Source organism: Bos taurus, chromosome 18 (genome assembly GCF_002263795.3).
Source record: "Bos taurus isolate L1 Dominette 01449 registration number 42190680 breed Hereford chromosome 18, ARS-UCD2.0, whole genome shotgun sequence".
Lineage (NCBI taxonomy): Eukaryota > Metazoa > Chordata > Mammalia > Artiodactyla > Bovidae > Bos > Bos taurus.
The window spans coordinates 25,294,137-25,317,186 of record NC_037345.1 but is presented as its reverse complement, the minus strand read 5'-3'; the positions used below and the strand labels follow the sequence as shown (position 1 = coordinate 25,317,186).

The 23,050-nt window shown below is 45.1% G+C and overlaps 2 non-coding genes across 2 annotated transcripts; one reads left to right on the top strand and one right to left on the bottom strand.

Moving 5' to 3' along the window:
- The first annotated feature begins 9,148 nt into the window (after nt 1–9,148).
- TRNAL-CAG (transfer RNA leucine (anticodon CAG)) lies at nt 9,149–9,231 on the top strand. Its single transcript has one exon. It is a non-coding gene; the product is annotated as a tRNA-Leu (tRNA).
- A 394-nt stretch (nt 9,232–9,625) lies between these two features.
- Nucleotides 9,626–9,708, bottom strand: TRNAL-CAG (transfer RNA leucine (anticodon CAG)). Its single transcript has one exon. It is a non-coding gene; the product is annotated as a tRNA-Leu (tRNA).
- Nucleotides 9,709–23,050: the final 13,342 nt, after the last annotated feature.

Below are 23,050 nucleotides of genomic sequence, written 5' to 3'. Positions count from 1 at the left end.
AGTTCAAAAGCATCAATTCTTCAGCGCCCAGCTTTCTTTATAGTCCAACTCTCACATCCATACATGACTACTGGAAAAACCATAGCTTTGACTAGACAGATCTTTGTTGGCAAAGTAGTGTTTCTGCTTTTTAATAAGCTAGTTTAGGTTGGTCATCGCTTTTCTTTCAAGGAGCAAGTGTCTTTTAATTTCATGGCTGCAGTCACCATCTGCAGTGATTTTGGAGCCCCCAAAAATAAAGTCTCTCACTGTTTCCCCATATATTTGCCATAAAGTGATGGGGCCAGATGCCATGATCTTAGTTTTCTGAATGCTGAGTTTTTTTTTTTTTTTTTTTTGAATGCTGAGTTTTAAGCCAACTTTTTCACTCTCCTCTTTCACTTTCATCAAGAAGCTCTTTAGTTCTTCTTCACTTTCTGCCATAAGGGTGGTGTCATCTGCATAGCTGAGGTTATTGATATTTCTCCTGCCAATCTTGATTCCAGCTTGTGCTTCCTCCAGCTCAGCGTTTCTCATGATGTACTCTGCATGTGAGTTAAATAAGCAGGGTGACAATATACAGCCTTGACGTACTCCTTTCCCAATTTGGAACCAGTCTGTTGTTCCATGTCCAGTTCTAACTGTTTCTTCCTGACCTGCATACAAATTTCTCAGAAGGCAGGTCAGGTGGTCTGGTATTCCCATCTCTTTAAGAATTTTCCAGAGTTTGTTGTAGTCCACACAGTCAAAGGCTTTGGCATAGTCAATAAAGCAGAAGTAGATTTTTTTTGGAACTCACTTGCTTTTTCGATGATCCAACGAATGTTGACAATTTGATCTCTGGTCCCTCTGCCTTTTCTAAATCCAGCTTGAACATCTGGAAGTTCATGGTTCATGTACTGTTGAAGCCTGACTTGGAGAATTTTGAGCGTTACTTTGCTAGCGTGTGAGATGAGTGCAATTGTGCAGTAGTTTGAGCATTCTTTTGCATTGTCTTTCTTCAAGATTGGAATGAAAACTGACCTTTTCCAGTCCTGTGGCCACTGCTGGTTTGATCTCTGGTTCTCTGGTTCCTGAGAGAGAAAACCAGAGATCAAATTGCCAACAGCCATCTGTCCATTTGTCCATTCATCCACTCGTGCAGAACTTATGCCTCCTGTTCCTGCTATGTGACAGGTACTGTACTACTGCTAGGACTACCTGGTGAACGAGATGGCCAAGGTTTCTACTTTTACAAGAGCTCAGAGCTGAGTGAGAGAGAAGCGTGATCATCAAATAAGGCAGCAAAAAAGCACAGTGACTTTGCATCTGTCAGGAGGCCAGGCTGAAAGTGAATGGGAGGTCTGGGGGCCATTTTAACCCAGATACTGACAGGAATGATGAAAGGAGCCAACCCCACATGATCTGGGGGAAGATGGCCCCACGTGGAGGAAACAGAAAGTGCAAAGGCCTGAGGGGGAACAGAAAGATGGGTGCAGGGAGCTGGAGGTGGAGAGGAGGTGGAAGAGGTGAGCAAGGCTGGCTCAAAGAGGGCAGACAGGATACTGTGGTTGTGGGCATGGCCCCGTAGATACTACTTCAGCAAAGTCAGTTTGATAGGTGGGAACTTGCTCCACCATATTTACCAGATGTGTGCAATGAATGGTACACTGGGGACCAATGGAAATGACCAATGGCAGCTGACAGTCTGAGACAGCACCACCAAGCTGGGAACTGGGGAGATGACCCCAAGACCATGCAGGATCTCACCTCAGTAATGCAGGCACTCCTGCAACAGATTCAAGATAAATTTCAGACCATATCTGACCAGACCATTGGAAGAACTGATGATGTGAGGGCCTTCCCTCCTGGCCTAGTGGTTAAGACTTCACATTCCAATGCAGGAGGTGTGGGTTCGATTCCCCAGTTGGGAAGCTGGGATCCCCACATGCCTTGTGGCCAAAAAAACCACAGAACTTAAAACAGAAGATGAGATGGTTGGGTGGGATCACCAACTCAGTGGACATGAATTTGAGCAAACTCTGGGAGATGGTGAAGGACACGGAAACCTGGTGGGCTGCAGTCCATGGGGTTGCAAAGAGTTGGACATGACTGAGCAGCTGAACTGACTGAAAACAGAAGCGATGTTGTAACAAACTCAATAAAGACTTTTAAAATGGTCCACATTTTTTTAAATCTTAAAAAAATAAAATTGATGACATGGGCAATCATATTGATGACCTGGAGAAAAATACTGCATTCAGACCATGTCCAGTTGGATCACTGGAAGAACTGATGACATGAGAAGTCGCATTGGTGACCTGGACAAAAACACCATAGACCTCATGACACAGGCTGGGGTGAAAGAGCTGGATGGTGAAAACAAGACCCCTGCTCCGCAGCGGAGCTGGAGTTTGCTTATGCGAACCAGACTCTGCAGCATCCTATTCATGAGCCAAGAGAAGATGGAAGATGGGTGGCTTTTTGCAACTAACTACTATGTGTAGATAGGTTTTCTATTATCAAGTGTGCCCTCCTCTTACCTGGTACTACAGAGTTAGTTTATAGAGTGATTTCCCTCCCCTACTTTCCATGTTTCCTGAGCATGGTAACTTCATATCTTGGACCTTGGTCAGTTGTGCTATTAAACACTAAAACTTTGGCAGTTTTGGAGTGGGGCAGAAGTGGTACATTGGTTTATTTTTCTGGGTTAACACTTAAAGCGTTTATTCTATTCCATGAACCCTAAATGTCCAGCACGTATTAACCCTTCTGTCTATGCAACCCTTTGAGGCAGATACTATCCCTAAATCTATTTTGCAGATTGGAAAACTGAGGAACAGAGAGGCTAACTAACTCTCCCGTGTCATAGAACTAGCAGAAGCAGGATTTGAACTCAGGTGGTTCCAGAATCCACATGCTGACACATTCAGTCATGCTCCTTCGAGTTAAAATTGGTTATGCAAGCACATGCGCACTGCAGCCCTTGCTTATTAGAGTGCTATGCCATGGAGTCTCCCCATTCCTGGGGTTCTCTTTCTAGGGAGACTGAATGCTTTGGGGACATGATAAGCAGTCTACAGAACTTGGAAGTGAGTTCCTGGTCCTTGGTGCATTCTGTCCACTGTCCACATGATTCATTCAAATTCCAGGAACTGGGTTGCCCAACTCTCCACACCAAGGCGGAATCTGGGGTCTTTGGCTCTGGCTCCAGAGAGACTGAGCAGTTCCTAACCCACCCCATCAGAGATCCACACCTGCTTCATCAATTGCACCCCTGAGCGCCCAGCTAAGTGGGCCAAGATGCCCGAACCAGGCTTGGCAGGGATTCACTACTGGCGCTGAATCTTGGCCAAAGAAACCAGAGCCTGAAGCAAAAAACTTGGCCTTGCCACTTAGACTGGCTTGCTGGGAAACGCTTACCCTTTCTTTTAAGTCTCCTCTATAATGAAAACAGGACTAAAAATAATGTTTCCTAGTTCAGCCTGCCACCTTAGTTGGCAAGCCCCCATGGCTTTCTTTCTGGCTTTGTTTCTAAAAGGAAACAATGTAAATAAAGCACTTATCACAGATATGACCTAAATTAAATCCCTTACAATTATACAGTGGAAGTAACAAATAGATTCCAGGGATTAGATCTGGTAGACAGAGTACCTTAAGAACTATGGATGGAGGTTCATAACATTGTACAGAAGGTGGTGATCAAAACCATCCTCAAAAAACAGAAGTGCAAAAAGGCAAAATGGTTGTCTGAGGAGGCCTTACAAATAGCTGAGAAGAGAAGCAAAAGGCAAAGGAGAAAAGGAAAGATATACCCATCTGAATTCAGAGCTCCAAAAAAAATAGCGAGGAGGGAATAAGCCTTCCTAAGTGATCAATGCAAAGAAACAGAGGAAAACAACAATAGAATGGGAAAGACTAGAGATCTCTTCAAGAAAATTAGAGATACCAAGGGAACATTTAATGCAAAGATGGGCACCATAAAGGACAGAAACGTTATGAACCTAACAGGAGCAGAAGATATTAAGAAGATGTGGCAAGAATACACAGAAGAATTATACAAAAAAGATCTTCACGACCCAGATAACCAGGATGGTGAGCTCACTCACCTAGAGCCAGACATCCTGGAGTCCAAAGTCAAGTGGGCCTTAGGAAGCATCACTATGAACAAAGCTAGTGGAGGTAATAAAATTCCAACTGAGCTATTTCAAATCCTAAAAGATGATGCTGTGAAAATGCTGCACTCAGATCAAATCAGATCAGATCAGTCGCTCAGTCGTGTCCGACTCTTTGCGACCCCATGAATCGCAGCACGCCAGGCCTCCCTGTCCATCACCAACTCCAGGAGTTCACTCAGACTCACGTCCATCGAGTCAGTGATGCCATCCAGCCATCTCATCCTCTGTCGTCCCCTTCTCCTCCTGCCCCCAATCCCTCCCAGCATCAGAGTCTTTTCCAATGAGTCAACTCTTTGCATCAGGTGACCAAAGTACTGGAGTTTCAGCTTTAGCATCATTCCTTCCAAAGAAATCTCAGGGCTGATCTCCTTCAGAACCGACTGGTTGGATCTCCTTGCAGTCCAAGCGACTCTCAAGAGTCTTCTCCAACACCACACTTCAAAAGCATCAATTCTTCGCCGCTCAGCCTTCTTCACAGTCCAACTCTCACATCCATACATGACCACAGGAAAAACCATAGCCTTGACTAGACGAACCTTTGTTGGCAAAGTAATGTCTCTGCTTTTGAATATGCTATCTAAGCACTCAATATGCCAGCAAATTTGGAAAACTCAGCAGTGGCCGTAGGACTGGAAAAGGTCAGTTTGCATTCCAATCCCAAAGAAATGCAATGCCAAAGAATGTTCAAACTACCACACAATTGCACTCATCTCACACACTAGCAAAGTAAAGCTCAAAATTCTCCAAGTGAGGCTTCAACAATACGTGAACCATGAACTTCCAGACGTTCAAGCTGGATTTAGAGAAGACAGAGGAACCAGAGATCAAATTGCCAACATCCATTGGAGAATAGAAAAAGCAAGAGAATACCAGAGAAACATCTACTTCTGCTTTATTGACTATGCCAAAGCCTTTGACTGTGTGGATCACAGCAAACTCTGGAAAATCCTTAAAGAGATGGGAATACCAGATCACCTGACCTGTCTCCTGAGAAATCTGTATGCAGGTCAAGAAACAACAGTTAAAACCGGACATTAAACAATGGACTGGTTCCAAACTGGAAAAAGAGTACGTCAAGGCTGAATATTGTCACCCTGTTTATTTAACTTCTATGCAGCGTCCATCATGCAAAATGCTGGCTGAATGAAGCACAGCAGGAATCAAGATTGCCAGTAGAAATATCAATAACCTCAGATATGCAGATGACACCACCCTTACGGCAGAAAGCGAAGAGGAACTAAGAGCCTCTTGATGAAAGTGAAAGAGGAGAATGAAAAAGCTGGCTTAAAACTCAACATTCAAAAAACGAAGATCATGGCATCCAGGCCCATCATTTCATGGCAAATACATGGGGTAACAATGGGAACAGGGAGAGACTTTATTTTTTTGGGCTCCAAAATCACTGCAGATGGTGACTGCAGCCATGAATTTAAAAGACATTTGCTCCTTGGAAGAAAAGCTATAACAAACCTAAACAGCGTATTAAAAAGCAGGCATTACTTTGCCAACAAAGGTCTAGTCAAAGCTATGGTTTTTCAGTAGTCATGTATGGATGTGAGAGTTGGACTGTAAAGAAAGCTGAGTGCTGAAGAACTGATGTTTTCAAACTGTGGTGTTGGAGAAGACTCTTGAAAGTCTCTTGGACTGCAAAGAGATCCAACCAGTCAATCCTAAAGGAAATCAACCAGGAATATTCGTTGGAAGGACTGATGCTGAAGCTGAAACTCCAATATTTTGGCCACCTGATGAGAAGAGCCTACTCATTAGAAAAGACCCGGATTCTGGGAAAGATTGAAGGCAAGAGGAGAATGATACAACAGAGGATGGTTTTGGATGGCATCACTCAACAATGGAATGAGTTCGCGCAAGCTCCGGGAGTTGGTGATGAACAGGGAAGCCTAGCGTGCTGCAGTCCATGGGGTTGCAGAGTCAGGCAAGACTGAGCAACTGGACAACAACAAATCACTGTTACAGGCTCAGAATAGTTCTCAAGGAGGGGTATTAAGCCAGAAAAATCAAGCTCCGTTTATCTGTGTGACTCTGGGTAAATTCTTTTGCTTCTCTGAGCTTGATTTACCTCCTCTGTAAATGGAGGTAATGCTACTCTGTATTGTGGTAATGCTATGAAAGTTCAGCAAAATAATGGATGTAAGGGAGACATTCACTAAAATTCAGTTTCCTGCCATTCTTTACCCAGGCAGAGGTGGGTATATATGCCAAGATTCCAGGGATGCCAAAATCCCTGGAATTTTCAGGCCCCTCGGTTGGCTGAGTACCAGGTTCTCATTCGGGGACTGACTCCATCTGTCCCTAGCAGAGGTGAGCATAGTCACCTGGGACTTCCCCAGCTGCTAGTAGACTTTCCAGGGTGAGCTCAGGGGACTTTCCTCTCCTCAGCCGGACAACTTCCGAGAGTAGAAAATGAGTGAGGCTGGTCCCTCAAGGATTGATTGTTGGTGTTTGGGCTGCTGATAAGGGGACACTGGGATAAACAGGAATAGTGACCCTTTCCCATTTTTGGAGATCTGGGACTGGAATGGGGTTCTAAAATGGCTTATTCCGTGCCACAAATCTAGCACCTGAAAGGTGTCAGGGGAAGATAGCTAACCATCCACCCAAACCCAGGGGTAGGTCTGAGTGGGGCCGCAGCACTGACCCTCATCAAATCAGCACTTTCTCCCAGCCAGGCCAGGAGGGGAGCAGGAAGAGTGGGACTGACTTGGGCTGTAGCTCTGGGTTTGACATTGTTTTCTTATCTCCAAATGATACGCATTTAGAAAGGTTGGTGGTAGAAGGTATGAGGGGAGGGTTCCAGAGGTCCTGAGCACAAGGCTTCTGCCCCAAAGAGGACCTTGGTGAATGACTCAGGCTGTGTGAGCCTGAGCTCTCTGCTGTGCAAAATGGGGCAGGAGGACAGAGCTAACGGTTCCTGCCCGAGCACTGGCCTCAGAGGGAAGTTGTGAGTGTCTGATAAGCCCTCTGATCTTGGTGACTTTCTGTTGCATCCCTACACCCCACTCTCTCCACCTTCTTGTGTATAGGCACTCACACACAAAACACTCACTCACACACACATACACACATCAGCCAGCCAGCCGGGCTAATTAGTTATACCTCCAAAACACACCCTGAGTTTTGAACTTGACCACCCTTTGCAATCTCCACTTCCCTGGCTCAGTCACCATCATCTCTCATCCTCCTTTCCATGACCATCTCCCTGGGCTTTTGATTCTCCTCTTGCCTCTCACATCCATTCTCTGTAGATCAGCCAAATGGATCATTTTGAAAGGCCAACTGAATCTTGTCACTCCCCTGCTTTGAACACTCCAGTGACTCCAACACAGACAGAAGAAAATCCAAACTCCTTTTCCTGGCACCCCAGCCCTGTGTGATATGGACTTCAGCCTCCTCCCACGCTTAACCTTGTCCGGTTGGCCTTGCTGCCTCTTCAACAGACCACAATCCCTCTCTGCCCCAGGACCTTTGCACAGGCTATACCCACCCTGCCCCCTGCCCTGGGAACACTGCCATTCCTGGCTTTGACTGTGCTTGTCTCTCCCTTCAGAACTCACTGTCTTCTGAGAGGCGCCCTCCCTGACCACCTATGAGAGCCTCTAGTCACTCTTGATCATTGGTAAAAAGAGGCTTTTTTAAAGGTAAAACTATGATTCTCACCTAAATATAAAAAGAACACAAGTCGAAGATTTCATTTAACTCAGCAATTTGTAAAAAAAAAACAAAACAAAAAAACAAAACAGCAAGATGTTACAACTGATTCAAAACACACACATATACACTGACAATCAGAAATGATAGAATGATAGAATGGATACAGTTGTAAAAATGGCCAGTATCCACAGGGCAGTAGTTAATTGCATTCCACTCCAACAAAATCCACTTGCATTTCCATGACTAAGACTCATTTGTATGTTGTAGTAATGAAAGGTGCAGGCCCTAGAATCAAACAGGACTAGTGCCCCAGACAGGACACCCAGTTATTTGTCCTGGCCCATTTCAAAGTCTCTTGCAAGTTTCCTGACATCCTCTTTCTTGCACTTAGCAGCATTTTTTTTTTTTTTTTTGCCATTTTGCCTTTCACCTAATTCTTAGCTCTCTCCCTTTACCCCAGATTTGAATGTGTCTTGAGGGCAGAAATTCTCTTTATTATATAGGCCTCCAGGAAATCCCGTGGAGAAAGGTACTCTCGCGACCTGGGATCTTCTGGTCCCTGGACAGAGCGAGTGCGTGGGTAATTCTGGTTGGGTGGGTAGAGTGGGGGAAGGAGTGGGTGGAAGGTGCTGCGGGGGCCTAGGGAAGAAACGGAATGCGGGAAGGAGGCGGCGCGGGAGGGATTAATCCACGGACATTCCCTGCCGGCCTACTGTGTGTCAAACAAGGTTGGGGCGCTAGGAACACGGTCAGGAAAAAGACGGATCTGATGGCTTTGCGCGCTGCAGGACTCGATGTAACCTGGAGTCTGCGTGAATGAGTTAAACACACATACAGAGGTGAAGTTGGCGTTTCGACGAATGTTAGGAAGGAGATCACGCGGTACGCTTGCCCGGAGGCCTTGCGATACCCCTGGCTTCACCTGATTCAGAGACCTATAAGCCAAAGCGAATGTGCGGATTTGTCTGCTTTGTGCGGTAAAGGCATGAGGGCATGTATGCAGAAATGTAAATGTATACAGACATGCAAATCAAAGCTGATGTGAATAGTAAGTACATGAGTGCAGAATGAAAGCCTGTCGGCGGCACGAATGCAAGCAGGTGGGAGTCCTCTGTTTCTTCGCCTTTCAGACTCTCCAGCACACCGCGCGCGCCCTCTGCTGCTGCCCAGGCGGGTTTCTGTACCTTCGCGTCGCATTTCGCTCCCCCGGTTGGAGCAAAAGCTTGTATCTAGCTCCTCCTAACGCTGAGCGGAGAACAAAGCCGCAGCGCCTGCCGTTCGCCACGCATGCGCACACTGGAACTATTTCGAAGAGGATCTCTTGCAAAACATTTTCAGCGCTAGTCAGGATGGCCGAGCGGTCTAAGGCGCTGCGTTCAGGTCGCAGTCTCCCCTGGAGGCGTGGGTTCGAATCCCACTTCTGACAATGCTAGATCTTTTTCGTTTTTCACGAACGGCGACGTCTGAAATATGCCCTGTGGATATTAATCTTTTTACAAAACAAGTATTTTCTACTTATGACATGTTATTTCCTGATGACTTATTTTGAAATGTAAAAGGAGTCCTTCTCTGAAACCGCAAAGCCATTCTTCAGACATTTGAAGTGAGGAAAAGGCAAAAAGACTCTGATGCTGGGAGGGTTTGGGGCCAGGAGGAGAAGGGGACGACAGAGGATGAGATGGCTGGATGGCATCACTAACTCGATGGACGTGAGTTTGAGTGAACTCCGGGAGTTGGTGATGGACAGGGAGGCCTGGCGTGCTGCGATTCACGGGGTCGCAAAGAGTCGGACACGACTGAGCGGCAAAAAGATGGAGTATTGTCAGAAGTGGGATTCGAACCCACGCCTCCAGGGGAGACTGCGACCTGAACGCAGCGCCTTAGACCGCTCGGCCATCCTGACTTCCTACTTTAAAAGTTTTCGTGGGATTCTACTCAAGTCACTATTGGTGTGACGTGGCTTGGGAATTATTCAAATAATTCTGAGGTCTCTCGCAGCTCGAGATCTAGCCATACAGCCCCTCGTCATCCACAATCAATAACCACCGTACTGCCAAGATTTATCGTTACCCTTAAAGTAGTTCAGTCTTTTTACTACTTGCTGAGTCAGTCGTGTCCGACTCTATGCGACCCCATAGACGGCAGCCCACCAGGCTCTCCCGTCCCTGGGATTCTCCAGGCAAGAACACTGGAGTGGGTTGCCATTTCCTTCTCCAATGCATGAAAGTGAAAAGTGAAAGTGAAGTCGCTCAGTCGTGTCCGACCCTCAGCGACCCCATGGACTGCAGGCTTCCAGGCTCCTCCCTCCATGGGATTTTCCAGGCATGAGTACTGGAGTGGGATGCCATTGCCTTCTCCGTTTTACTACTTAGATGTTTTAAAAGGAAACTTTGTAGCCTACACAGAAACGGAAAATTAGTTTCTCTTGCCATCAACAGGAAATAACCATAAAAATAAATAACAATGGAAATGAAACTATATTATTGAATTCTAGTCACTTGCCAACGCTGTGACTAAGTTTTCACATTATTTTTAATGACTAAAATTACCTGAAAGGGTCTAGACTATTGTTGGGCCCCTGGGGGGAAGTGAGAGTAGGTCTAGAGGATTCTTTTTGGAAGAGGGTATTATGGAGAAGGAAATGGCAATGCGCTCCAGTGTTCTTGCCTGGAGAATCCCAGGGACGGGGGAGCCTGGTGGGCTGCCGTCTACGGGGTCACACAGAGTCGGACACGACTGAAGTGACTTAGCATAGCATAGCATTATGGACTTTGTATGGACTCCTCAATGGATTGAAGCCACGGCAATGGGCTTCCATTCCGCACGTGTTTAGGTGAAGCCTCATCAAGAAAGAGAAAGTTGGCTTTTATACCTTTTTAATAAACTGAACGAAGGAAAAGCTAGAGAATGTTAAACTTGGAGAAGAGACCATTTATCTGTTTACAAAAGCCTGCTGTGTTTAAGGGGTTGGAATTGTGCTTGTTGAATCCTGCTGCAGGAACTGAGGCTTGATATGTAGGTGCAATGGGTGGGTAGTTACCACCGAGGAAGTTTTCCACGAAGAGCTCGCTGAAAAGAAAACAAGCTGCCTGTGTAGACAGTGACATCCCCATCACAGGAGGCATTCAAGACAAGGCTGGACAGTCACTGCAGGAAGGCTGGTGAGGGGATTTGACAGTTCCCGTATTAGTTTCTTATTGCTGCTATAACAAACTGCCACTAATTTAGTGGCTTAAAACCACATCATTTATTATCTTATGGTTCTAGAGGTCAAAACTGTGTCCCTTCTGGTGGCTCTAGAGCAGTAATCTCCAACCTTTTTGGCACCAGGGACCGGTTTCATGGAAGGAAGTTTTTCTACCGACCAGGGGTGGAGGATGGTTTCGGGATGATTCGAGCATATTCCATTTACTGTGCACTTTATTTCTATTATTGTTACATCAGCTCCACCTCAGATCATCAGGTATTAGCTCCCAGAGGTTGGAGACCCCTGCTCTAGGAAATATCCATTTCCTTTCCTTTTCCACCCACATTCTTTGGCTTATACCCTCACATCACTCCACCTTCTGCTTCTGTCTTCAGAATGCCTTCTGTGCCTCTGACCCTCCTGTCTAACCTCTTGTTGTCACCTAAATTAAGTGTGGGTGCCCAAAGCACAGCGAGGCCAAACACACCTGAAGGTCAGTTTGGATTAGGGAAAGATTTATGGCAAGGGCCATGCAAGGAGAGAAGCGGTGGGTCATGCTCAGACGGTCCGAACTCCCCAAAGTGTTCCAGGGAAGTTTACACAGGCACCTTAAGGGTGGGGAGGGCTGCAGGGTGTGTAACCTTCCTCTGATTGGTTGGCGGTGAGGAGAGAGGGCGGTGTTCTAAGAACCTCAGACATTAGCATTCAGGTTCCAGCCGGCGGGTGCTCAGCCTGAAATTACCGTCCTCCGCCTGGGCTGGGCGCTTTGTTCCCATAGAACTGAGATGTGTGTCAGGCTGTTACATCCCCACCACGAGGAACCAAGAGCACACCCCAAGGCTGTGCTATGGTTTCTTTCTGCATTCCCTCACTCTAATTACTGTTTGAATCAGAGAAGGTCTTGGAGGCTGAAACTTTTTTCCTACAAATAAGAAATGGGCGGGGGAAAAAAGAGAGAAATGCGGGGGCCAAAGAAAGGCCCTTGCATTTGGAGAGGGGCCCACAGAGTTCTGCACAGTTTCAGTTCCTCCTTTCCTTTGATATGCCTCAATGTTGATGGTCACAGGTATTGAATAGAGCGATCACTCATAAACTTGGCAGAGGAACTTGATTTCAGGGGAACTCAGTTTCATTACAAAGATTATTTATTTACAATATATGTGTATAATAAAATGTTTCTATTAAAGTCTCAGAGGCCATAGAAACATCAAAGAAAGTGAAAGTGAAGTCGTGTCCGACTCGTTGCGACCCCGTGGACTGTAGCCCACCAGGCTCCTCCGTCCATGGGATTCTCCAGGCAAGAATACTGGAGTGGGTTGCCATTTCCTTCTGGACCTGTGATTATCCCTGGGTGGTGGCATTTATTGTGATTTTTTTTTCTCATTGGTTACCTGCATGTGATATTTATATTTTGAACATGGATTACTTGGGTAATTCTGTTTTAATTAAAAAAAACTCAGGACTTTCCTGGTGGCTCAGTGGAAAAGAATCCTCCTGCCAATGCAGGAGACACTCATTCGATCCCTGATCCAGGAAGATCCCACAGACCTTGGAGCAGCAAAGCCCAGGCACCACAATTATTGAGCCTGTGCTCTAGAGCCGGAGAATTGCAACCATGGTGCCCTCCTGCCTAAACTACTGAAGCCTGAGCATCTAGAGCCCGTGCTCTGCTACAAGAGAAGCCACTGCAATGAGAAGTCCACGCACCGAAGCTAGAGAGTAGCCCCCACTCTCTGCAACTAGAGAAAGCACACCCAGCAATGAAGCCCCAGCACAGTCAAATCATAAACAATAATTAACTAAAAGAAAGAAAGTTTTAACTGTTAGGAAACTTGGAGAAGAATTTGAAAAGACAAAAAGATTCCTGGATGTTCTTTCAAAGGACTATTAGGTGTTGTCTACAGTTGTTCTGTCTATTACAGAAGCCACTAATCACATGTAGCTACAGAGCACTTGGGATGTGTTGTCATCTTAGTGCAAAAAAAGGAACGCAAAATATCTCAATAAAAATGTTTATATTGATTACATGGATTTTGAGGTGCTTTGTTTTGTTTTGTTTTGTTTTGTTTTTTGGCTGAGTCTTGCAACTTGTAGGATCCCTGACCTACAATTCTACAGGTTAGAACCTGGGCCCCAAGGGAGCATAGCCATTGGCCCACCAGAGAAGTCCTTTGGCTACATGTTTAAATAATAATATTTTTAAAATAGTGGGTTAAATCAGGTATATTTTGGTGGGAGTCACATTATGTATTCAGGTTTTTTGCGTGTGCTCCTCTTGTGACTTCTTGTGTGTGTGTGTTTTTTTTTTTTTTTTAAGGTAAGAAGTGGATTTATTCAGATACAGAGAGAAGCACACTCCACAGAGAGTTGGGGCCATTGCAGAGAGTGAGTGTGGCTTGTTTTTTAATTTTTAAAATGGATTTATTTGAGTTGGAGGATAATTGCTTTATAATATTGTGTTGGTCTCTGCCATACATCAACACGAATCAGCCATAGCTATACACATGTCCTCTTTCTCTTGAACCTCCCTCCCACCTCCCATGCCATACCAGCCCTCTAGGTTGTCACAGAGCACGGGGTTTGTGACTTACACCGGCTATCAGTTTTACATGATAATGGACGTGTTCCCATGCTACTCTCTCAATTCGTCCCACCTTCTCTTCTTCCCACTGTGGCCACAAGCCTGTTCTCTATGCCTGCGTCCCCACTGCTGCCCTGCAAATAGGCTCATCGGTGCCACCTTTCTAGATTCCTTATATATGTGGTTTTTTTACTTTCTGAATTCACTCTGTATAATAGGCTCTCGTTTCATCTACCTCATTAGAACTGACTCAAATGTGTTCTTTTTATGGCTGAGTAAATGGCAACCCACTCCAGTATTTTTGCCTAGAGAATTCCATGGACAGAGGAGCCTGGCGGGCTACAGTCCATGGGGTTGCAAAAAGTCGGACATGACTGAGCGACTAATAATATTTTATATATAATATTCCTTTGTACATATGTACCACAACTTCTTATCCATTCATCATACTGTTTTAATTGTTTAAAATTTAGTTCATAAATTTGCAAACAAATCTTATCTATAAAATGAAATTGATTCCACCCTTGGTAGAAGCCAGTTCTGCATCTATGAGCAAATTCACTTTAGCATCGCTGATTGTGACAGTTACGTACATGTATGTGTGTATGTGTACATACTTACACTAGACAAACTTCACCACCATCCGTCTTCAGTACTCTTTTCATCTTGCAAAACTGAGACTCTATACCCATCAAACAATAACTTTCCATTCCCTCCTCTCCCAACCACCATTCTGTTTTCTGTCTTTATTAATTTGACTATTCTAGATAGCTCATATAAGTAGAATCATGTAATATTTGTCCTTTTGTGACTGACCTGTTTCATTTATGATAATGTCTTCAAGGTTTGGTTCTTCCTAGGTGACTCAGTGGTGAAGAATCCGCCTACACTGCAGGAGACATGGGTTCAATCCCTGGGTCAGGAAGAGCCCCTGGAGAAGGAAATGGCAACCCATCCCCGTACTCTTGACTGGGAAATCCCATGGACAGAGGAGCCTGGCGGGCTACAGTCTATGGGGTTGCAAAGAGTTGGTGGACACAAATAAGTGACTAAACAACAACAAACTTCAAAGTGTATTCATAGCATGTGTCAGAATTTCCTTCCTTTTAAAGGCTGAATAATGTTCCATTGTACATCTATACTACATTTTGCTTTTTACATGTATACTACATTTATCCATTCATCTGTAGATAAACACTTGGGTTGCTTCCATGATTTTTAAAGATTTTTTATTGATTGATGCATAGTTGGTTCACAATGGTGTGCCAATCTCTGCTGTACAGCAATGCAACTCAGTTATACATATAAATACTGATACATATCTATATATTCTTTTCCATTATGGTTTATCACAGGATATTGAATATAGTTCCCTGTGCTACACAGCAGGACCTTATTGTTTATCCATTCTAAATGTAGTAGCTCAACAGGTAAGGAATCTGCCTGCTGTTCAAGAGACACAAGAGGCTTGGGCTTGATCCCTGGGTTGGGAATATCTGCTGGAGAAGGAAGTGGCAAACCATTCCAGTATGCTTGCCTGGAAAATTCCATGGACAGAGGAGCCTGGTGGGCTCCAGTCCACGGAGTTGTGAAGAGTTGGACATGACCAAGCACAGCACAGCACAATTACATAATCCTGAATAATCTCATTTTAAAGCCCTTAATCAAACCTGCAGAATCCCTATTGCTAGAAGAGGTAACATTCACTGGTTCCAGGGATTAAGAGGGACCATCTTGGTAGAGTGGGCATTGTTCAGCTTGCCACAACTATGTCATATAAGACTCCATTTATATGACTTTCTGGAAAAAGCAAGGCAACAATGACAGAAAATAGATCAGCGGTTGCCTGGAGCCAGAGTGGAGATCATGAAGGACCTTTTTGGAGTAATCAAAATGTTCTATATTTTAATTTTGGTGGCGAGAAACTTCCTTGGTGTTCCAGTGGTTAAGACTCCACCCTTCCATCTGCCTGCCAATGCAGGAGCTTCAAGAGAATGGGTTCAATCCCTGGGTCAGGAAGTTACCCTGGAGAAGGAAACAGCAACTCACTCCAGTATTCCGGCTGGGATAATCCCAGGAAAGAGGAGACTGGTGGGCTATAGTCCATGGAGGTTGCAGAGTTGGACATGACTAAGCACACATGTTTCCAATGCAGGGGATGTGGGTTTAATCATTGGTTGGGGAACTAAGATTCCACATGCTGGTGGAGTGGCCAAAATTTAAGGGAAAACATTTTTGTGTGTTATTATACATATTTATCAAAATGGCACAGAGTGCGAGAAACAAAGTAGAAAAAAACGATACTGATCTTGGGTGGTCTCAGTTGGCAACAGCTTGATCTCAGTTTTCCCCTGAATCAGAGATTGAAGCCAGCCCATGGCAGTGAGGGCACTGAATCCTGGCCACTAGACCACGAGGGCCAGTGGCTAGTGACAAGACCCTGGCTTGTCTGCTTGGTGGGACTGAATTTCGACAAAGGGACAGGAACAAGTGAAATAGTGGAACAAGTGAAATATTTATTAGGAGGGGGAAAAAGTATGTGTGAATAGACACATATGAACTGGCTCAGAGAGAGGGTTCTGGCTTCTTGGCAGTTTAAGTCACTCATATGGGACATATCTGGATTTCCTCTCGTCAATCATCTTACTTCGCCTGGCTCTGAGTCCATCTTTGGGCTTCTCTGGTGGCTCAATGGTAAAGAATCCACTTGCAATGCAAGACATGCAGGTTTGTGCCAGGGTCCAGCCCCGGCGGATCCAGGGAATTCGAAGCGGGGACGGCGTTGGTGAAGATCAGGAAACAACTGCTTAATTAAACGTTAATTAAGGATATAAAGAGTGGTGAAATAAGGAGAGCTCAGCGAAGAAATTCAGTGAAGAAAAGAGGCTGAATAAAATTCCAAAGCAGGGAATTTACGTCACCTACGAAGGCCGCAGGCATCCTCCCGTTCTCCCGAAGGAGAGGAGACACTAAGGCCTCCCGGGTCAGATCTTAGAAGCCCAGGCAAAATTAGTAGGCTTGACGAGCTTCCCCGCCTCAGAGGAAAAATTCAGCCGGAAGGTGAGAGAAAGAAGGACATGGAGAGATCAAGTTTCGGTGAACAAGGCCCACACTTTATTTTCCAAAGTAGTTTTTATACTTTAAGTTATGCATAGAGGATAATGGGGGAAGGGGTAGAGTCATGCAGTAAGCCAGGCTTTCTTCCTGCAAACTTATCATATGCAAAAGTTTAGGTGATTTGCATCATCTTCTGGCCCGGAGGCCTGTTAACATTTTAAGACCCTTTCTTCAGAAAACTTAACTTTTCTCTAAAGGTGGTTAGACAGGCGCCACCCTCCAAAAGCATTAAAGTTGCATTCCTATAGGGCAAAGGTGTGGTGGGCTGTAACGAGAAAAAGAATTAACTCAAGGGTCCAAGGTTACAAACATTAAAGCTACTACTTACACCAATCATATTAATCAATACACTGCCAGGGACACAGCAGGTAAGGGATGTGGAGACTTAGCAGCAAACATTGGCCCAACAAGTGAAAAACCCTTCACCAATACAGTTTCTAATCAATCTTTTAACTGCTCAAAGGAATCTGTATTTAGACAGTTTAGAACATCTCTTGTCTCTCACAGTTCTCACAGTTGGGAGGCTCTGAGCAATCACATGTGGCCGGAAAAACCTATTCAGAGGCAGGCTAGAGGACTTCCAAAGGAGTTTATAGGTTGAAACACTATCACACCCAGGAACTTTATAAACTGGAGCTGTAAGTTAACTCTTTTTTTCAGAGAGAGGTAGTGGGGCACAGCCCCCTGTAAAGTCAGAGGTGTAGGTGAGAGCACAAAGCAGAAAGTAGGCAGACTCTGGTTTTGGGGGTAGATGCTGGAGAATTTCCAGGGGGACTCCTGAGGCTCGATCCCGCCTTTGCATATGCCGAGCCTCCTTCCTCATGACCTTTGCCATGGGCGGAGTTCCTCACACTGGCTCCCAGCAGTGATGGAATTCCAGTTGAGCCATTCCAGATCCTGAAAGATGATGCTGTGAAAGCGCTGCACTCAATATGCAATATGCCGGGAGATGGCTCCCAGCAGGTTTGGATCCTTGGGTCGAGAAGAGCCCCTGGAGGAGGAAATGGCAACCCACTCCAGTATTCTTGCCTGGAAAATCCCTTGGACAGAGGAGCCTGGAGGGCTGCAGTCCATGGGGTTACAAAGAGTTGGACATGACTTAGCGACTAAACAGCAGCAGCAACAGAGTCTGTATTTGGTATAACTTAGCGTCCTCCCCTGTTTGGGGTACACATGTTTTAGCCAAGACGGAATCCAGCACAGGAGCCTCTGGGAAGGTTGACACCACCTATTATGGGGTGGCATCACCAAGGAGCCTTTCTGCAAATGTGTAGTCGGGAAGGTCTTCTTGACCTCATGAATGAGAAATATGTGGTCTCTATCTTTCATCCAAGCAGGATTCAGCTCTTCCTTGTTCCTACCATTATATTTATTTGGGAGTATCTTTCCACAGGGGACAGACTAAGCTGCTCAGCCTGGGGCCTCAATAGCAACACAGAAAAGTAACCATGGGGAGGGGGGGATCCAAAATGTAAAAGGAGCTCCTTAAAAAAAAAAAAAAATCCACAAACTGGGCTACAATGTTGGAGGGAGCACAGAACTCCCCAAGACTGCTGTCACTTCTGCAAGGTTCAGGGGGTGCTCCAAACCACCCTCAGGTGATTCAATAGTTCATTAGCCACAAGGCCTCCCAGAATGTACCGCAAGCTCTCATACTCATTGTTACAGTTTGTTACAGCTAAAGTACACAGATTACAATCAGAGGTGGGGTGATGGAGATGTTCTGGAACTAGTGGTGATGATAGTTCATGACAGTGAATACACTAAAATCACTGAATCGTGTACATTGTAAAAGGGTGACTTTTGACTTCCCAAAGTGGAACATCCATTGTCCTCTCCCTGGGGAGTCATGCACTCCAGGCATTCCTTACCCAGCAGTGATGTGTGACAGTCCATATGGAGTACTGTCAACCAGGTAATCTAACCTACCGCCTGGGGACCACAGCCTTTTTGGGGATTTCATCACCTGGCTATGGGTTAACGGCTCACATCACCGAGCTTAGTTTCCAACTCTTCCAGGTGGAGCTGCTTGAACTGACAGCCTGTGCCTCCACCCCAAACCACACTGTTAGACTATCTGGTGTGACCAGACCCTACCCTACAGAGGCATGAAATTTCAAGGGAGATTACTTCTCAGAAACAGAGGAAAAATGGCCAGACCACTCTTTGGCCTAATTTTCAATTCTTTACTACACAGAAGGCAAATGAGTCAGACCTTAAATTCACAGGAAAGGAAATACGAATGGCCAATACTTGTCACCACCAGCTAAATATTAGGAAATACACTTGGAAACAAAGAGACTTCTTCTTTAAAAAAAAGCTCACCACACATAGTCATTTGGCCTCCCAGGTAGCTCAGCAGTGAAGAACCCACCTGCAATGCAGGAGACACAGGTTCAATCCCTGGGTCAGGAAGATCACCTGGAGAAGGAAAGGCAACCCACTCCAGTATTCTTGCTTGGGAAATTCCATTGACTGAGGAGCCTGGCAGGCTGCAGTCCATGGGGTCCCAAAAGAGTCAGATATGACTTAGCAATTAAACGACAACAGCCATGGGACTCAGGTGGTTAAGAATCCGCTGTCAATGAGGGAGACCTGGGTTCAACTGCTGGGTTGGGTAGATCCCCTGGAGGATGGAATACCTACTACAGTATTCTGGCCTGGAGAATTCAGTCCATGGGGTGGGGTTGCAAAGAGTTGGACATGACTGAGCGACCTCTACTTTTCAGCCACCTGCCTACTCAGTCGAATCTGACTCTTTGCAACCCCATGAACTATAGGCTCCTCTGGCCATGGGATTTCCCAAGCAAGAACACTGGAGTGGGGTGCCATTTCCGTCTCCAGGGGATCTTCCCAACCCAGGATCGAACCTGGGTCTCTTGCATCTCCTGCATTGGCAGGCAGATTCTTTACCATTGAGCCATCAGGGCAGCCCATTTTCAAGCATGGGACAGGCAAATAGTTAAGTTCACCTACTCTTAATGTGGGCGTTAACTAATAGGGACTTTTGGAGCAATTTGGCAGTATCTATTTTAAAAACCACAAATACCCTCAATCCAGTGGTTCTGTTTGGAAGACTGGATTCATTTGTGTGCAAAAATGTAAATAAGAGGCTTATATAATATTGAAACTACATAACTCAGATGGGATTCAAACCCAGCCAGATCAGGGACTTCCCTGGTGGCCCAGTGGTTGAGAATTCACCCGCCAATGCAGGGGACAATGGTTTGATCCCTGGCCTAGGAAGATGCCACATGTTGAAGGCCAACTAAGCCTATGCACCACAACTACTGAAGCCTGAATGTCTAGAGCCTCTGTTCTGCAACAAGAAAGGCCACTGCGATGAGAAGCCCACATGCCGCAACTAGAGAGCAGCTTCTGCTCTCTGCAGCTACAGAAAGTCCACAGAGCAACAAAGACCCAGAGCAGCCAAAAATAAATGAAAAGTTTTTTAAAAGAAAGAAAACTTCTCAGATTGGAACTTGAACACATAAGCCAGGACTCAGAACTGTTATCTTTTAATTGGGATCATAAACCTGGTTTCAGGACTGGGTTCTTTATGTCGCAGCACAGAAGGAATTCAGCAAGAAGCAGTGATAGGTAAGAAGCAGATTTATTTACAAATATACACATTTCATAAACCAAATGTGGTGTCTTGAAAGGGGATAGCAGCCCCAAAATATGAGGTGATTAGTTTTATGGGCTGGGTAATTTCACAGGCCAATAAGTGGGAGGATTATTCCAACTATTTTGGAGAAGAGGGTGGGGATTTCCAGGATTTGAGCCACTGCCTTCCAACAACACCCTCTTCCAACAACACAAAAGAATACTCTACACATTGACATCACCAGATGGTCAACACCGAAATCAGATTAATTATATTCTTTGCAGCCAAAGATGGAGAAGCTCTATACAGTCAGCAAAAACAAGACTGGGAGCTGACTGGGGCTCAGATCATGAACTCCTTATTGCCAAATTCAGACTTAAATTGAAGAAAGTAGGGAAAACCTCTAGACCATTCAGGTATGACCTAAATCAAATTTCTTACGATTATACAGTGGAAGTGAGAAATAGATTTAAGGGACTAGGTCTGATAGACAGAGTGACTGATGAACTATGGACCGAGGTTCATGACATTGTATAAGCAACAGGAATCAAGACCATCCCCAAGAAAAGAAATACAAAAAGGCAAAAGGGTTGTCTGAGGAGGCATTACAAATAGCTGTGAAAAGAAGAGAAGCAAAAAGCAAAGGAGAAAAGGAAAGATATACCCATTTGAATGCAGAGTTCCAAAGAATAGCAAGGACAAATAAGAAAGCCTTCCTCAGTGATCAGTGCAAAGAAATAGAGGAAAACAATAGAATGAGAAAGACTAGCGATCTCTTCAAGAAAATTAGAGATACCAACGGGAGAATTTCATGCAAAGATGGGCTCGATAAAGGACAGAAATGGTATGGACCTAACAGAAGCAGAAGATATTAAGAAAAGGTGGCAGAAATACACAGAAGAACTGTACAAAAAAGATCTTCACGACCCAGATAATCACGATGGTGTGATCACTCACCTAGAGCCAGACATCCTGGAATGTGAAGTCAAGTGGGCCTTAGAAAGCATCACTACAAACAAAGCTAGTAGAGGTGATGGAATTCCAGTTGAGCTATTTCAAATCCTAAAAGATGATGCTGTGAAAGTGCTGCACTCAATATGCCAGCAAATTTGGAAAACTCAGCAGAGGCCATAGGAATGGAAAAGGTCAGTTTTCATTCCAATCCCTAAGAAAGGCAGTGCCAAAGAATGCTTAAACTACCACACAATTGCACTCATCTCACACGCTAGTAAAGTAATGCTCAAAATTCTCCAAGCCAGGCTTCAGCAATACGTGAACCGTGAACTTCCAGATGTTCAAGCTGGTTTTAGAAAAGGCAGAGGAACCAGAGATCAAATTGCCAACATCTGCTGGATCATTGAAAAAGCAAGAAATTCCAGAAAAACATCTATTTCTGCTTTATTGACTACACGAAAGCCTTTGACTGTGTGGATCACAATAAACTGTGGAAAATTCTTCAAGAGATGGGACTACCAGACCACCTTACCTGCCTCCTGAGAAATCTGTATGCAGGTCAAGAAACAACAGTTAGAACTGGACAAGGGACAGAGGACTGGTTCCAAATTGGGAAAGGAGTACATCAAGGCTGTGTATTGTCACCCTGCTCATTTAACTTCTATGCAGAGTACATCACGCTAAATGCCGGCTGGATGAAGCACAAGCTGGAATCAAGATTGCTGGGAGAAATATCAAGAACCTCAGATATGCAGATGATACCACCCTTACAGCAGAAAGTGAAGAACTAAAGAGCCTGTTGACAAAAGTGAAAGAGGAGAGCGAAAAAGATGGCTTAAAGCTCAACATTCAGAAAACAAAGATCATGGCATCTGGTCCCATCACTTCATGGCAAATAGGTGGGGAAACAATGAAAACAGTGTCAGACTTTATTTTTGTGGGCTCCAAAATCACTGCAGATGGTGACTGAGGCCATGAAATTAAAAGACATTTACTCCTTGGAAGAAAAGTTATGACCAACCTAGGCAGCATATTAAAAAGCAGAGATTACTTTGCCCACAAAGGTCCATCTAGTTAAGGCTATGGTTTTTTCCAGTAGTCATATATGGATGTGAGAGTTGGACTATAAAGAAAGCTGAGTGCCGAAGAATTGATGCTTTTGAACTGTGGTGTTGGGGAAGACTCTTGAGAGTCCCTTGGACTTCAAGGAGATCCAACCAGTCAATCTAAAGGAAATCAGTCCTGAATATTCATTGGAAGGACCTGATACTGAAGCTGAAACTCCAATACTTTGGCCACCTGATGCAAAGAGCTGACTCATTGGAAAAGACCCTGATGCTGGGAAAGATTGAAAGTGGGAGGAGAAGGGGATGACAGAGGATGAGATGGTTGGATGGCATCACCAACTCAATGGACATGAGTTTGAGTAAACTCCGGGAGTTGGTGATGAACAGGGAGGCCCGGCATGCTGCAGTCCATGGGGTCGCAAAGGGTCAGACACGATTGAACTGAACTCAGGCTTCCCAGCAGTGAAGAATCCTCCTGCAACGCAAGAGAGGAGGTTTGGTTCTATCCCTGGGTTGGGAAGACCCCCTGGAGGAGGAAATGGCAACCCACTCCAGTATTCCTACCTGGGAAATCCCATGGACAGAAGAGCCTGGTGGGTTATAGTCCATGGGGTTGGAAAGAGTCAGACACACATATGCACATGCTTAGCCTCAGAACTGTCCTGGAGCTTCTGGGTATGTCATTTAGCATATGCTATTGCATTACACGGAGAAGGCAATGGCACCCCACTC